Source organism: Ascaphus truei, chromosome 6 (genome assembly GCF_040206685.1).
Source record: "Ascaphus truei isolate aAscTru1 chromosome 6, aAscTru1.hap1, whole genome shotgun sequence".
NCBI classification, from domain to species: domain Eukaryota; kingdom Metazoa; phylum Chordata; class Amphibia; order Anura; family Ascaphidae; genus Ascaphus; species Ascaphus truei.
This window is the reverse complement of record NC_134488.1, coordinates 126,334,026-126,349,178: the sequence shown is the minus strand read 5'-3', so window position 1 is coordinate 126,349,178 and position 15,153 is coordinate 126,334,026.

Below are 15,153 nucleotides of genomic sequence, written 5' to 3'. Positions count from 1 at the left end.
CAACAGCCGATCTTGGATTTCAAATTTGTCCGCCTCCCGCATCAGTATACCTCCGACATCCCCCGGAGTCTGGCGAAGCAGGCCCCGTCGCTTTTGTCGATTGGCATCACAGATAGTCCCTGCGACCGGATCTTGTTCTTGGTAACGTACCATGTCCTCCCAAGCAATGATTTGATCGGGGGTAACATGCATCCCACTCGGGTCACGATAGGCTTCAGGTATAGCGGTAGAGGTGCACCCTAGGGAGTCAGCCACCCATAATTCCGAAAAGGTTACTTGCTCATCTATGATGGCTGCCGTGCCACAGAGTTCTCTTATTCCGGGCCCAGGAATCTCTTCCCACTGATCTTCGTCGGTGGTAGGGATCAACCCCGGTCACCTCGACAGGGCGTCAGCTCCAATGTTCAAAGGCCCAGGTTTGTATTTCAAGGTGAAGTTGTAATTGAAGAGCGCGGCCAACCAGCGATGTCCGGTCGCATCAAGTTTGGCTGAGGTCATGATGTACGTGAGAGGATTATTGTCGGTGCGTACTTCGAACGACACCCCGTACAGATAGTCCCGAAGTTTGTCCACTATTGCCCACTTAAGGGCCAAGAACTCGAGCTTGTGTACCGGATAGTTCTGCTCACTGACTGTGAGACTACGGCTGATATATGCTACGGGTCGCAACCCCTCGGGATATTTTTGATGCAACACTGCTCCTAGGCCACTCAGGTTGGCGTCCACGTGTAGGATGTAGGGTTGGTCAGGATTGGCGTAGGCCAAGACCGGAGCAGCCGTCAGGCTCTGCTTCAAGTCGTGGAAGGCTTGGTCGCACTCGGGGGTCCATTTATCCCTGAAGGGCTGTTTGTCAGAGTGGTTCTTCTGGCCCGTTTCAGACGGGTATATGCGGAGCAGGCTGTTGAGGGCTTTGGCCCTACATGAGTACCCTTCCACAAATCGCCGATAGTAGCCGCAGAAACCCAGGAATGAGCGCAGCTCCCCCACATTCTCTGGGCGAGGCCAGTTAACAACAGCTTCTATTTTAGCGGGATCAGTGGCGATTCCGGCGCCGGACACTATGTGTCCTACATACGTTACTGAGGTCCGGCAGAACCGACATTTGTCCCGAGAGAGTTTGAGGCCTTCTCGGGACAATCTATAAAGTACCTTTAAGAGACGGTTCTCATGTTCTTCCAGGGTTTTCCCGAAGACTATGATGTCATCTAGGTACACCAGGCATTCTCGGGGGTTGAGGTCACCCAACATCTTCTCCATTAATCGCTGGAAGGTGGCGGGTGCCCCGCATATGCCTTGGGGCATGCGGGTGAACTGATAAAACCCCAAGGGGCAGACGAAGGCTGTCTTTTCTTGATCCACTGGGCTCATAGGGACTTGATAGTAACCAGACCGTAGAGCCAGTACGCTGAACCACTGGCTTCCGTGTAGGGTATCGAGGATCTCTTCTATGCGAGAGAGGTTGTACTAATCCGGCACCGTCCAATTGTTCAGTGTCCGATAATCTACACACAGTCTCACAGTTTCATTTTTCTTTCTCACCACCACTATAGGAGAGGCGTAGGGGCTTCGGGATTCTGTGACAATCCCGGCGGCTTCCATGTCATTGATAGCGGCCCTCACATCCTCCACATCCCTGGGAGCGAGTCGGCGCGAACGCTCTCTGAAGGGCTTTTCATCCATCATGCGAATGGTGTGCTGGGCGTTGCGACTACACCACACATCCATCTCCTCGGTAGAGAATACGGATCGTCTCTGTTCCAGTTGCACCCGTAACCGTTCCTTCCAGGCTCCAGGCAATTCGGACGACCCAAAATCGAAGTCCAGGGCCGCCCCTGTTTCTTCCACTCGGGTCGTGTTTACTTGCACGGCTTCTTCCACTGAACTAACAGGATAGATTCTTCCTATCCGCTGCCCCACATCGATGGCCAGGGGGAAGGGCGATAGATTCTGCACCATCACATCAATTCGTCTAGGAATGGCGCCCCGCCAATGGTGGAATTCGGGTATGAGCCGATACCCTCGCCTCACATCCTCCCCGGGGGTACTCTCTAGCGAGAATTGCTGGTCTTCGGCTAGGCGCTCCGCATAAGCACACCAAGCGGAAATTCTTTGCGTTTCTCCGGGGAAAAGCTTCGTCCACCCCTTCCGTCCACAGAAAACAGCCCGTAGGCATCTGAAGGAGGGGAAGGCTGGGCTGGGTCGGCTTGAACCAATTGCAGCTGTAGGCTGGACATGGGGAGCTCTTTAGTCTCATGTAGATAGGCCCGGATGACCGCTTGTACAATATCAGCATTGGTACCAAGGATAATAGGGTACTTGGGGGTGTCTCGGGGTTCCGGACACACCAAGACGTCCACCTTCACGGGGTGAGATTTTCCCGTGTTGAGCTGTTGTATTTCCAGATCCACGGTCACTAACCCATCGATGGGGTAGTCGTCGTTGCTTAGCCCGCGTACCTTGATGTGGTCCGCCGGTCGCAGTGGACGCTTTTGAAGATGACGATCATAGAACCCTCGGTATATGATGGTGACCTGGGATCCGGTGTCTAGTAGTGCAGAAGAGTAGATTCCATCCACCAAAACTCGGATCAACGCTACCGGTCCAACCCGACTACCATCTTCTACTGGCTCGGCCCCTCCGGACGGGGTCCCATCTGTGTCGGCATCCGTCGCATACACCCCGCAGACCATAGCCTGGGACGGGAACTTCTGGGGTGAGGTGCTCCGGGGTCAAGAAGTGCCCAGGCGGCAATCGTAGGATAGATGCCCCCGCTTCCCGCACTTGTAGCAGGACATATCTCTGGGGGTAGCCCGGCGATCAGGCGGAGGGGACGACCGTCCCGCGAAAGGCGGTTTCTCGGAGCCAGGCTGGTCCGGTGGTTCCTCTTTCTTTTCCGTACTTCCTTTGGATTTAGTGCTACTGCTAGCTTTCGGCCTCTGAGGGGAGTGTAGCATTAGATGCGTCTCGTGTTCCTTCACCTGTTGCAGTAGTTGGATGAACGAAGGGGGGTCCCCCGGGTGAGGTGATCACAATCATGCTGGCTATGGGGTGAGAAGGACTGGATCCGCGGATGTACTACTTCCGGAGATATTCATTCATCTGGGAGGGTAGCACATATTTATAATGCTGCAGCGGCCCGAGAGATATTTGCACACGGTGTATATAGGCAGACAGCTCTTCCCGCTCCTTCTGGTTTATGGCATAGTACTTGGCCCACAATGCCCCGTCATCCTCTTTCGCGCTATAGGCTTCGGCCAGGAATTCTATCATCAAGCGAGAGGTTAGATCGGGGTGCTGTTCGCGGTGTATACTGATCAGAGTGGCCGCTGGGGGCCGCAGGCACTCCATGAGTCTTTGTCTTTTTACTACATCGGTGCACGACCACTCTTCCATTACCCCCCGCGTGTACTCTTTCCACGTTTCTACCCCATCTTCCCCGGTAGGCACAGGGAGGGTCCCCGAGAAGGCTTTTAGCTTCTGGTAGTTCTGGGCGTGGGTTGGCTAAGGTAAGCGCTTCGACTAGCGGCGGCAAACTGGTGGGACTAGATAACTGGTCTATCTTGTCATTTAGCTTTTGCAGCATATTACTACTCACTCCAGCCTCAACGGAGGTGCTGGATCCCGGGTCACTGGACACGGAGCGGCAACTACAGACCTCACTCGCGGCATAGTGAATCAAAGGGAGGGTGGGGTCGTCCTCATCCAACGGACGTACGAGGGGATCTCGCAGGGAGTAAACAAAAGGACTACCGCCGGGCGGTGCATCAGGCAAGACCAGGGATTGCGGAACGGCAGGTTTGAGCGCTAACAGGTTACGCCGACAGTCCACAAGTAAGGTATTCCACTTGGAGTCGTGATCTACCATTACATCTACCAGGCGAGCTTTGGCAAAACACAGGAGTTGTTGCAAGGCCGTCTGTAAAGTCTCTAAGGGTAAGGCCATGGGCACTCGGGCCAGCGCTATGGCGCAACGAGTAGGCGTGCGTACTTGACAGGCCCAGTCTCGTATCTCGTGACGGGTGGGCAAAGCCATGGTGATCACAATTTAGGTTCGAGGGGCACCCCAGGTCTGAAATCTCAGCAGTGCCTCCAAATGTAACCCTGCTTCCCCCCAGACTCTACGGTGGTGTCTAAGGTGCATGAGGGCAGATTACATGCGGTGTGGTGCATACCTGTGAGGAACAGGAGGGCCTGAGCTTCCAGCGATGGTATTGGGGAGCCAGGACGGGCTTCTGGGGTGGTAGCCTCCATGATCTCTTAGTGGTGCAGCGCCTCCATCTTCTATACTCCCAGGAATATGGGACAGGACCTGTATAGAAGAACCCCTTGGGTCCCAGGGTAATAGCTTCCAATTCACACACAGTCTTTGGTAACAAAGGATAGTCTCTTTTATTAGCAGATCAGCAACTCCCCACGGTAGTGGTGTCCAGTAGCCGCAACAACAACAGCCACGCTGTACTTATTACTCCACTCTCCTCCCACACAGATAATTCCTCCTCTCCTTCCCTCCAAGTCTCTCCTCCGACAGGATGGTCTGGGCTAGGGCTTCAATACCCCGTGGCCCACCCCCGAGGTTATCCTCGTGGTGGGTCTTGGATTCTCCCCATCACCCCTGGCAGTGGGGTGAGGGCATTGGTCCACCAAGTCTATAATTCTATCAGCTCAACTAAAGGAAGCTGAATCTCTCCGCTCCTCTCTCTCTGCTCCTGCACTCTGCGCAGGGGAGACCGCGGTCTCCTCCAACTCCTCGGACCGATCCGCAGGACTATTCGACTCACGGCATACTAACTGAGCTGCATACTCCCGGCATAACTAACCGGCAACTCCAGACTCTCAGCATAACATACCGGCAACTCCAGGCTCTCGGCATAAAACTAACTCTACTCACAGGAGTTGGCTGCTAAATATAGAGCTAGCCCCGCCTCTCATGATGTCAGCAGAACCTCCCCTCTTGCTCACGCCTGCAGCAGAGTCCAGGCCTGCATCTACCACTCAGGGCAGGGCTATGAAGGGGGAAAACCCATGATGATTACTAGTGCCTGATCTTAACAGGACTTACCACAGTAGAAGGGAGATCGGTATAGCCTGTGCTGTTTACAGGGGGCTACACTTATAAAACCCTTATAGGTAAATTGCCGCCTTTGATACATACCCCAAAATATTCTTACAAGCCATTTACTTCTACCAATATAGAGATGCAGCAAATAGCTACTATTTCCCCTTTAAAGTCAGATGACCCCAAAGCTTATTTCAGAGTAATATAATTCAAGCTTCATTCCACAAATTGCTAAATTATTAAGTATGGCCTTGATTAATGTCAGACCACGTGTGTACATTCTGTGCTAGAAAGTCTTCTCGTTCCAATCACCTGAACTTGATATGAAACCACGCTGCCTGAATCCTACCTTTTGATTTGAAGTAATACTTGATGTCTCAGATGTGCCCGTGGGTTCCATATCAAGAGCTGACCCTTTAAGATTTCAATATTGTTTAAATTACCTTTTTAATTAATACAGGAGCTTTGAGGCGCCAATAAAACTATTCAGAACGAGTATTGAATGATTTACAGAAAGGATACAATACGCCAGTAATCCCGGCGGTCGCACCCAGGGCAGGCGCAAGGGTTTCGTGCGCCCGAGGCGAAACTTCAAATGTGCGCCCCAGTTGTATAAAAAAAATAATAAGATAAATAAAATAAAAAAATAAACAGTGGCGTAGCTATCGGGGCTGCGACCGCACCCCAGCCCGACGCAAAATAAAAATAGGGCGCCAAAATACCGGACAAAAAAAAAAAGAAAGATAATTAAAAAAAGATAAATAAATTACAAGAGGAAAAAATTATTCTTATTATTAATGCGCCCAAATTATTCTTATTATTAATGCGCCCCTAGGACCTTTGCGCCTTAGGCGACCACATAGGTGCGTCTAATGGACGAGCCGGCCCTGAAATTACTATTGTCGTCGTCGCACCACTACCAGCAACGAGGATAAGCACCGTATTCCTAGTAACCGTTATAATTTCTCAGGGGTCACTTAATGGGGGTCAGCGGCTGCAGGACTTCAGTACATTTCCCCTACATTTAAAAAGAGCGTCTCCTCTCATAACTAAAAAAGTGAGACTTGTTGCAGGACACACAGCTGCATCAGGAAATCAAGTGGGCACGGATACAACTTTAATTGGATTGTACTTAGATTGTAAGCTCTTCAGGGCTTTCCCCTGGGCCGCCGACAGGGGGGGGACAGCCGGCTCAGGTGTCCCGGGCCAGGTGGCGACGGTGCAAGTTGAGCCCAACCTCTGGCGTGTTTGTTTCCACGCCGCTGCCACAGCGCACCTAGCTGCCGTTAATATATGCAAAATGAATTTGAGCCTGCAGGGGTTCACATTTTCCATGGTTGTTGCTGTACTTAATGTTTGAGACGGCTTTATTTATTCTGGTGGCAAATGAGGCAACGTGAGAAGTTTGTGCTATTATCTGTACCAGATAAGAAAGCACGGTTTTGTCTTATTTCTAGTTACAAAGTTAGGAGGATGGAGCAATGAGGTTTCTACATCTGCCCGCCCTCTGCCCGCCCTCTACTACAGCGCTCAACTGAAGTCATCAGTCATCATATCCCAGCTTCAGCACAGGTGGCTTAATCAGAAGTTCAGTCTTTGACTGAGCCTCTGATTGGGCCACCTGTGCTGAAGCAGAGACTGATACAAGAGTTCAAGGTCCAAGCGCAGCTTTGGAAATGCTGCCTGTTTACGGAGTGCAATGTGCGTCCCTAAAAATCCGCTCTAGAACCCGTCGGCGGATCGCTGAATCCATGGATTTGATTCCACAAATCCGTCTACGGGTTGTATCCAAAGGCGGATTTTGATGAATCCGGGCGGATTAAAGACAACCAAATCTGTTGGCGGATTTCACACCGCAAAACAGATTTTGGGGGATAACGCCAGCGAAAATCTGGGAAACGGATTTGGGCGGATTGGCCCAATCTCTACTGAATATGCTTAGAACAGCAGCACAACTTTGAGGACTCCATCCAGAACATGTAGACAGAGCCAGGAAATCACAGTACCGGATCAGTACTGGATCAGGTCAAACAAAGACAGCCGAGGTGACTGGAGTATTTAATAACATTACAAAGTGCAAAGTGTATAGAGCATTCACACTATCATGCAGCACTTATCCTCTGAGATCAGACTCCAAAAGACTGTTCATGGTCCCAAGGCTCAACAAAGTATCCGGCCGCTCCTCCTTCTCTTACCGTGCACCCCAAAACTGGAACAACCTACCAGAGACTCTCACATCCACCACCAGTTTAAGTTCTTTCAAATCTAAGGCTGTCTCACATTTTTAATCTGGTCTGTAACTGTTATATAAGCCTATAATATATATTATCTGTAACTGTGCATGCAATGTATTGTATATAATGTATACCCTGTTCATTTATGTAACTGTATTTGTAACCATGTATTATTTGTCTTAACTCTGTGCTCAGGACATACTTGAAAATGAGAGGTAACTCTCACTGTATTACTTCCTGGTAAAACATTTTATAAATAAATAAATCTTGCCTCTAAGCATTGTATTGTATTGTATTGTATGTCTTTATTTATATAGCGCCATTAATGTACATAGCGCTTCACAGCAGTAATACATGTGGTAATCCAATAAATAACAGATAATATAAATAACAGATCATGGAAATAAGTGCTTTAGACATTAAGGAAGAGGAGTTCCTGCTCCGAGGAGCTTACAGTCTAATTGGTAGGTAGGGAGAACTTACAGAGACAGTAGGAGGGAGTTCTGGTAAGTGCATCTGCAGGGGGCCAAGCTTTATGTGCCATGTGTTCAGAATAGCCACAGTGCTATTCATATGCTTCTTTAAGCAAGTGTGTCTTAAGGTGGGTCTTAAAGGTGGATAGAGAGGTTGCTAGTCGGGTACTGAGGGGAAGGGCATTCCAGAGGTGTGGGGCAGTCAATGAAAAAGGTTTAAGGCGGGAGAGGGCTTTAGATACAAAGGGGGTAGAAAGAAGACATCCTTGAGAAGAACGCAAGAGTCTCGATGGTGCATAACGAGAAATTAGGGCTGAGATGTAAGGAGGGGCAGAAGAGTGTAAAGCTTTAAAAGTGAGGAGAAGAATGGAGTGTGAGATGTGGGATTTGATCGGAAGCCAGGAGAGGGATTTCATGAGGGGAGATGCTGAGACAGATCTAGGAAAGAGTAGAGTGATTCTGGCAGCAGCGTTAAGGATAGATTGTAGGGGAGACAGGTGAGAGGCAGGAAGGCCGGACAGCAGGAGGTTACAGTAATCAAGACGGTAGAGAATGAGGGCCTGAGTCAGAGTTTTAGCAGTCGAGCAACAGAGGAAAGGGCGTATCTTTGTTATATTGCGGAGGAAAAAGCGACAGGTTTTAGAAATGTTTTGAATGTGAGGGGCAAATGTGAGAGAGGAGTCGAGTGTGACCCCAAGGCAGCGTGCTTGGGCTACTGGGTGAATGATCGTAGTTCCAACAGTAATGTGGAAGGAGGTAGTAGGGCCAGGTTTGGGAGGAAGTATGAGGAGCTCTGTTTTAGCCATGTTGAGTTTAAGGCGACGGAGGGCCATCCAGGATGATATAGCAGAGAGACATTCAGAAACTTTGGTTTGTACAGTAGGTGTAAGGTCGGGTGTTGAGAAATATATTTGTGTGTCGTCAGCATAGAGGTGATAATTAAACCCAAAAGATGTTATTAGGTCACCTAGAGAAAGTGTATACAGAGAAAAGAGAAGAGGTCCCAGGACAGAGCCCTGGGGTACCCCCACAGAGAGATCAATAGAGGAGGAGGAGGTATTAGCAGAAGAGACACCGAAAGTACGATGGGAGAGGTAGGATGAGATCCAGGATAGAGCTTTGTTCCGAATGCCAAGAGTATGGAGAATGTGAAGGAGAAGAGGGTGGTCCACGGTGTCAAATGCTGCAGAGAGGTCGAGTAATATGAGCAGAGTGTAATGACCTCTGTCTTTGGCAGCATGGAGGTCGTCAGTTATTTTAGTGAGGGCTGTTTCCGTAGAGTGAGCATTACGGAAGCCAGATTGTAGAGGGTCTAGGAGAGAATAGGTGTTGAGAAAATGGAGCAAGCGAGCGAATACAAGACGTTCAAGGAGTTTAGAGGCAAAAGGCAGGAGGGAGACAGGCCGATAGTTAGAAAGACAGGTAGGGTCAAGCTTGCTGTTTTTGAGTAATGGTATGACTGTTGCATGTTTGAAGGAGGATAGAAAGGTTCCAGAGCAGAGGGAGGAGTTAAAAATGTGCGTGAGCGTAGGGATTATAGTAGGAGCAAGAGGTTTTAGGAGATGGAAGGGAATGGGGTCAAGAGGGCAAGTGGTAGAGGGAGAAGAGGCGATTAACAGCGACACATCCTCCTCTGAGACAGTGGAAAAAGAGTCAAGGAAGGCAGGAGGAGAGTTAAGAAGAAGTGTAGGATGGGAGGAAGAAACAGAGGGGATGTTCTGACGTATGGATTCCACCTTTTCCTTAAAATAGTCAGCAAAGTCCTGAGCGGAGATGGAGGAAGGAGAGGCAGCTGAGGGTGGTTTGAGTAGAGTATCAAAGACAGAGAACAGTCGGCGTGGGTTAGACTTGTGCATGTTGATTAGTGAAGAAAAGTAGGTTTGTTTAGCCTGAAAGAGGGCAGAGTTGAAACAGGATAGCATAAATTTGTAGTGAAGGAAGTCTGCGAGAGTATGAGATTTCCTCCAGAGGCGTTCAGAGGAACGAGTGGAGGAACGCAGCATGCGCGTGTGGGAATTTAACCAGGGTCTAGGGTTAAAAGGGCAAGTGCGGCAGAGAGAAAGCGGGGCATGTAGATCAAGAGAGGAGGACAAGGCAGAGTTGTAGTTCCTGACCAGTTTGTCAGGGTCTGTAGCAGAGCTTAGAGAGGAGAGGGAGGAGTGTAACGTGGACTCAAAGTCAGGTAAGTGAATAGAGCGCAGGTTTCTGCAGAACCGGGGGGTAGATGGAGGTGGAGAAGGGGAGAAGCGAGATAGAGAGAATGAGATGAGGTGATGGTCAGAGAGAGGAAAAGGGGAAATGGAGAAATCAGAGAGAGAGAAGTTTTTAGTGAAAACCAGGTCTAAGTAGTGGCCATCCTTGTGGGTGCTGGCTGCAGTCCACTGTTGAAGGCCAAAAGAAGAGGTTAGAGAAAGAAAGCGGGAAGCCCAACGGAGAGAGGGGTCATCAATGTGGCAATTGAAGTCCCCAAGGAGAAGAACAGGGGAGTCTGAGGAGAGGAAGAAAGAGAGCCAGGATTCAAAGTGAGAGAGAAAGGCAGAAGGGGGATGAGTAGAGGTAGGTGGGCGATACATGACCGCCACATGAACAGGGAGAGGAGAGAAGATCTGGACAGTGTGAACCTCAAAGGAGGGAAAGGCAAGAGAGGGGGGAATAGGAATAGTTCGGTAACGGCAGAGAGAGGAGAGCAGGAGCCCCACACCTCCACCCCTGCCATCAAGGCGCGGAGTGTGGGAGAAGGAAAGGCCACCATAAGAGAGGGCAGCTTCCAGAGCAGAGTCAGACTGAGTGAGCCAGGTCTCAGTTATGGCAAAGAGAAGCAGAGAGTGAGAGAGAAAGAAGTCATGCACAGAGAGGAACTTGTTAGAGAGGGAGCGAGCATTCCAAAGGGCACAGGAGAAAGGGAGAGAGGAGGGAGGGTGGCAGAGGATGGGTATGAGGTTGGAGGGGTTAACACCAGAAGGAGTAGAAGTTGTATGTGGGAGGCGAGGACGAGAGCAAGTAGAAATAAGGCAGGGACCAGGATTGGGAGAGATATCCCCAGAAGCAAGGAGTAGAAGCATGGACAGAAAAAGGATGTGTGAGGATGATTTATAGGGGTGTGTTTTAGTGCAGGGTGTATAGCTGTGTGGTGACAGAGGATGCAGGTAAGAAAGGAGTTCATGTGAACTGAGAAGTGGGGAAGAAAGGAGAGATGGAGATATATGAATAGAGTTAGAGACATAAGGAGACTGGTGGAAGGAAGTGCATAATTTGAAAATAAGTGCGGTTGCAGCAAATATAAAAAATAAAGGCGGCATCACAGCAATAGTTAAGTGTTGAGATGTGCAGTCTGTGATAGATGATATCCTCTTTTCCAACGTAGATCAAAAGCAGGAATCAGAAGCAGTAGGTGATGTCCACTTTTCCACTTCTTTTTGAACTTCCTTTTTAAACTTCATATTCTACTTGAAACATTTCTACTTAAAAGCATATCTGCTTGCAAGCATGGCTGCTATATACTGCATTAATACTACCTGCCGCCTGCTGATTGGCTTAGTGGGTTTGTTTAACTGGGGTGCTCATTGAAACACGAAAAAGCTATTTCCCATTCCGATTCATATTTTTAAAAATAAAGTCATTTTCTTACTGTTCCGAGAAGTATTTTTAAACAGCATTTTTTTAAAATGATTATTTGACCTTTTGCATGGCCACCAAGATGCTTTGGAGACTTTTTACGATTTTTTACCTAATCTCTTTTTTTCCCCTTTAGCTTTTGCCTATAGTGCCATCGACGGCGACAAGCACTATAAGCGCACGCGGCGGCAATGCTTTTGGGCGTCGTCGCCGGCACTATAAGCGCGGCCTAACACTCCCCTATTCATTGGCAATCCGCACTGTTTTTCTTCGTTGATAATGATGGGGCCATCATTAGTTGAACGGGTGAGAGTGGGGCACGGGAAGCGTCTCGTAACAATGAATTGTAGACCCCCAGAAAAGACATCCACATTAAAAGTGTAATAATAAGGGGCTTATTCAACATCCGCAAAGAGGCCGATATGGTCATTATTCTGAGGCCAGAGTCATGTGTGGTATGAATAGCCCAGATAACTTCAACTCGTTCCTGTTACAAGCACAACAAGTCCTTTTGTCTTTCTTAGTTTTATTGAGGAAAGCAAAGATATACAAAGGCACTTGTGGGAGATGGTGTTGTGAGAGAATGTCTCTATAGTGACTGTGCTTGATAGTGGGAAAAGGTGAAAAGGATGAGGCCTTGCCAGTAGAGAGTTAACAGAAAACATACTCATTCAGCCAATGTTGAAGGTAAAAGAAAGTGAGAGGGAATCTAGGTAGCAGGATACCCTGGGGACAGACCATCTGTGAGCAAGGCAGAGGGGGAGAGCAGACTAACCCATTCTGAAAGAAAGCCTGAGGTTGCTATAGCAACTCACTGACTATGGCTATGTAAACAACATGTGTACCAAAATAAGTTGAAGGTGGTCCCGTGGGGTCCGACGGCGGAGCACTGCTGTTTGAAGAAATTCGGGGCTGCACACCAGTTCCAGTTAAAAATCGATTTATTGAGTGGTCATCTGAAGTATACAGCAAGCACTCTGCGCGTCTACTGAGTTCTCCATTATGTAGTATAACTCACGCGATAGTAACGAAGCGTGTGACGTCACGGTTGGGGGCGGGAGTTATACTACATAATGGAGAACTCAGTAGACGCGCAGTTACTCTTTGATAAAGGGACAACTGTCCTGAAACGCGTCAGAGTGCTTGCTGTATACTTCAGATGACCACTCAATAAATCGATTTTTAACTGGAACTGGTGTGCAGCCCCGAATTTCTTCAAACAGCAGTGCTCCGCCGTCTGACCCCACGGGACCACCTTCAACTTATCTGAGATGCAGGTGTGACGCACGCACACTTCTGAGTCTGAGCAGCTGTTCCACTGAGGCTCCATCAAAACACTATGGGTATGTACTTTGGTTTTCTGGGGATTTAGACAGTACCTTTATGGTATATATAGAGTTCTGTGTATTGTCTCCAGTTATACCTGTACACCTACTTGCATTATAATATATAGAGCCTCACACAGCTTAATACATGCTCATATGACCAGACATATGTTTAATTGAGACTTCAATCAAGTCATTTCCACACACAGCTGAGCCCTGAGGACTGGGATTATTTCCCATACACACAGCTAATGTGTACCAAAATGTTGCCTTTTCACATGCAGCAAGCTGCTGGGACAGGGAAAATAACAGGCAGCTAAACTAGGGAGAAATGAATCCCATAAACTGCAAAGGGAGACAGAGGAATATGGAATCTAGTTCCAGGACAGTCATTTCCGACTAAACCCCCCCACCCTCCCATTTAAAGTTGCAATTCAAGTGTTTTTTGCAGGGGATCTCCAGAGTGGAACCCCATTAATTTCAGCTACGGGGACCCCCGCCGTCCGGAGATGCTTACCTCTGTAGGGGATGTCGGTAGCTGCTCCACTCGACTAGCAGGGTTTACATTATGGCAGCGTTTTAAAGCTCCCGGGCCCTACGAGCCAATAGGAAGCCGTGATGTCATCAGGTTGGGCTTCCTATTGGGCCACGGACGCGGGAGCTTTAAACTTTAAAACCCAGCTAACTAAGCCGGAGCGACTACCAGCACCTATTACGGAGGTACGTATCTCCGGACGTAGGGGGTCCCCCCGGAGCTGAAATTAATGGGGGTTCAGCTCCGGAGATCCCGCTGCTTCAATCCTAAGTAAAAATAAATAAATGTTAAAAACAAAAATAAAATAAAAAAAACATGGATTGCGCCTTTAAATTGATGGGGACTTTTCATCAGAAAACAGCGGTTAGAAAATAACACCCCAAATCTTTCTGAGGTGGCCAGTCCCAATAAGTTGTTTACAAGAAGGTGGGTCCTTTTACATGGGATTATACCCTTTTAAAGAGACAGTAAGTAAGGCTGTTATGGACTCTTAACAAATTCATTCCTGTATCAAAATATATAGAAAACTATCCGGACCGGAGTAGGGACAGGAAAGGTGTCGGGTGGGACCACGGGAAATGCGGGGATGTTGGAACGTATGATCGGTGCAGCAGGGAAGGGAGAGATCTTCCACTTACAAGGTTTTCATGCCATGCGATTTGAAGCAGCTTCGCCCAGCTGGTGAAGATTTCATTGGAGCTTCTCGCTTCCCCAGCACAGGGAAAACGGCTTCCCAATATATTGAATAAAGATAGAATTCTTCTATATTGATGTACCGCTCTCTTTTTAATTTGTTTCCTCTCCTTTACTCTAGGGAAAGGGCTGCAGGGATGTAAGAAAAAATACATATTATTCATTACTAGCTGAGAGACCCGACGTTGCCCGTGAGTTAAATTTCCCGCTCCCTTCTCTCCCCCTCTTTCTCCGTTCTCCCCCCCCCCTCGCCCAGAGGGGAGGGACAAACAGTGGACAGGAGGGGGGACGAACAGTGGACAGTAGGGGGGACGGACAGTGGACAGGCGGGGGGACGGACAGTGGACAGGAGGGGGGGGGGACAGTGGACAGGAGGGGGGGACAGTGGACAGGAGGGGGGGGGACAGTGGACAGGAGGGGGGGGGACAGTGGACAGGAGGGGGGGACAGTGGACAGGAGGGGGGGGACAGTGGACAGGAGGGGGGACAGTGGACAGGAGGGGGGGGGACAGTGGACAGGAGGGGGGGGACAGTGGACAGGAGGGGGGTACACAGTGTTACACACACACACACACAGTCAGACTCACACAGTCACACACACGTGTCTCAGTCCCGTGCGGCGCTCAGCGGCGCCCTTCTCAGGCGCAGGCCCCACCCCCCCCCCCCCCCCGCAGATCCGTACGGCGCCTTTCTCGGGTGCAGGCCCCGCCCCCCACAGTTCCGTGCGGCGCACTTCTCGGGCGCAGGCCCCGCCCCCCTACAGTTCCGTGCGGCGCCGCACCTACGGATGAGGGGGGTGGTGTGGTACGGTGAGTGGTGATGGTGGTGGGCTGCCCCCTCCCCGGCCATCCGTTCCGCCCCCTCCCGGCCGTCCGTTCCGCTGCTTGGTCCCGGACGGAGGCACAGGGGTGACAGAGGGAGGCGGAAGGTGTGTGTGTGGTGCTGTGTGGAGGGGAGGCTGGAGGCGCAGGGGTGTGAGGTGGCGGTTTGGTCGGGAGGTGGTGTGTGTGCGTGTGCGGCAGTTGAGACTAGGCACTCGGCGCCGCGAGGGAGGAAGGGGGTCCTTCCGGGCACTGCCATCTTAGGTACTCGGTGCCATGAAGCAGCTGCAGGCTGCCTGGCCACTGCCTGTCCCCCCGCCGGGGAGGGAGGGGAGTGAGCGACGGTGAGTGAGAGCGCCGGGGAGGGAGGTGAGTGAGCGCCGGGGAGGGAGGTGAGTGAGC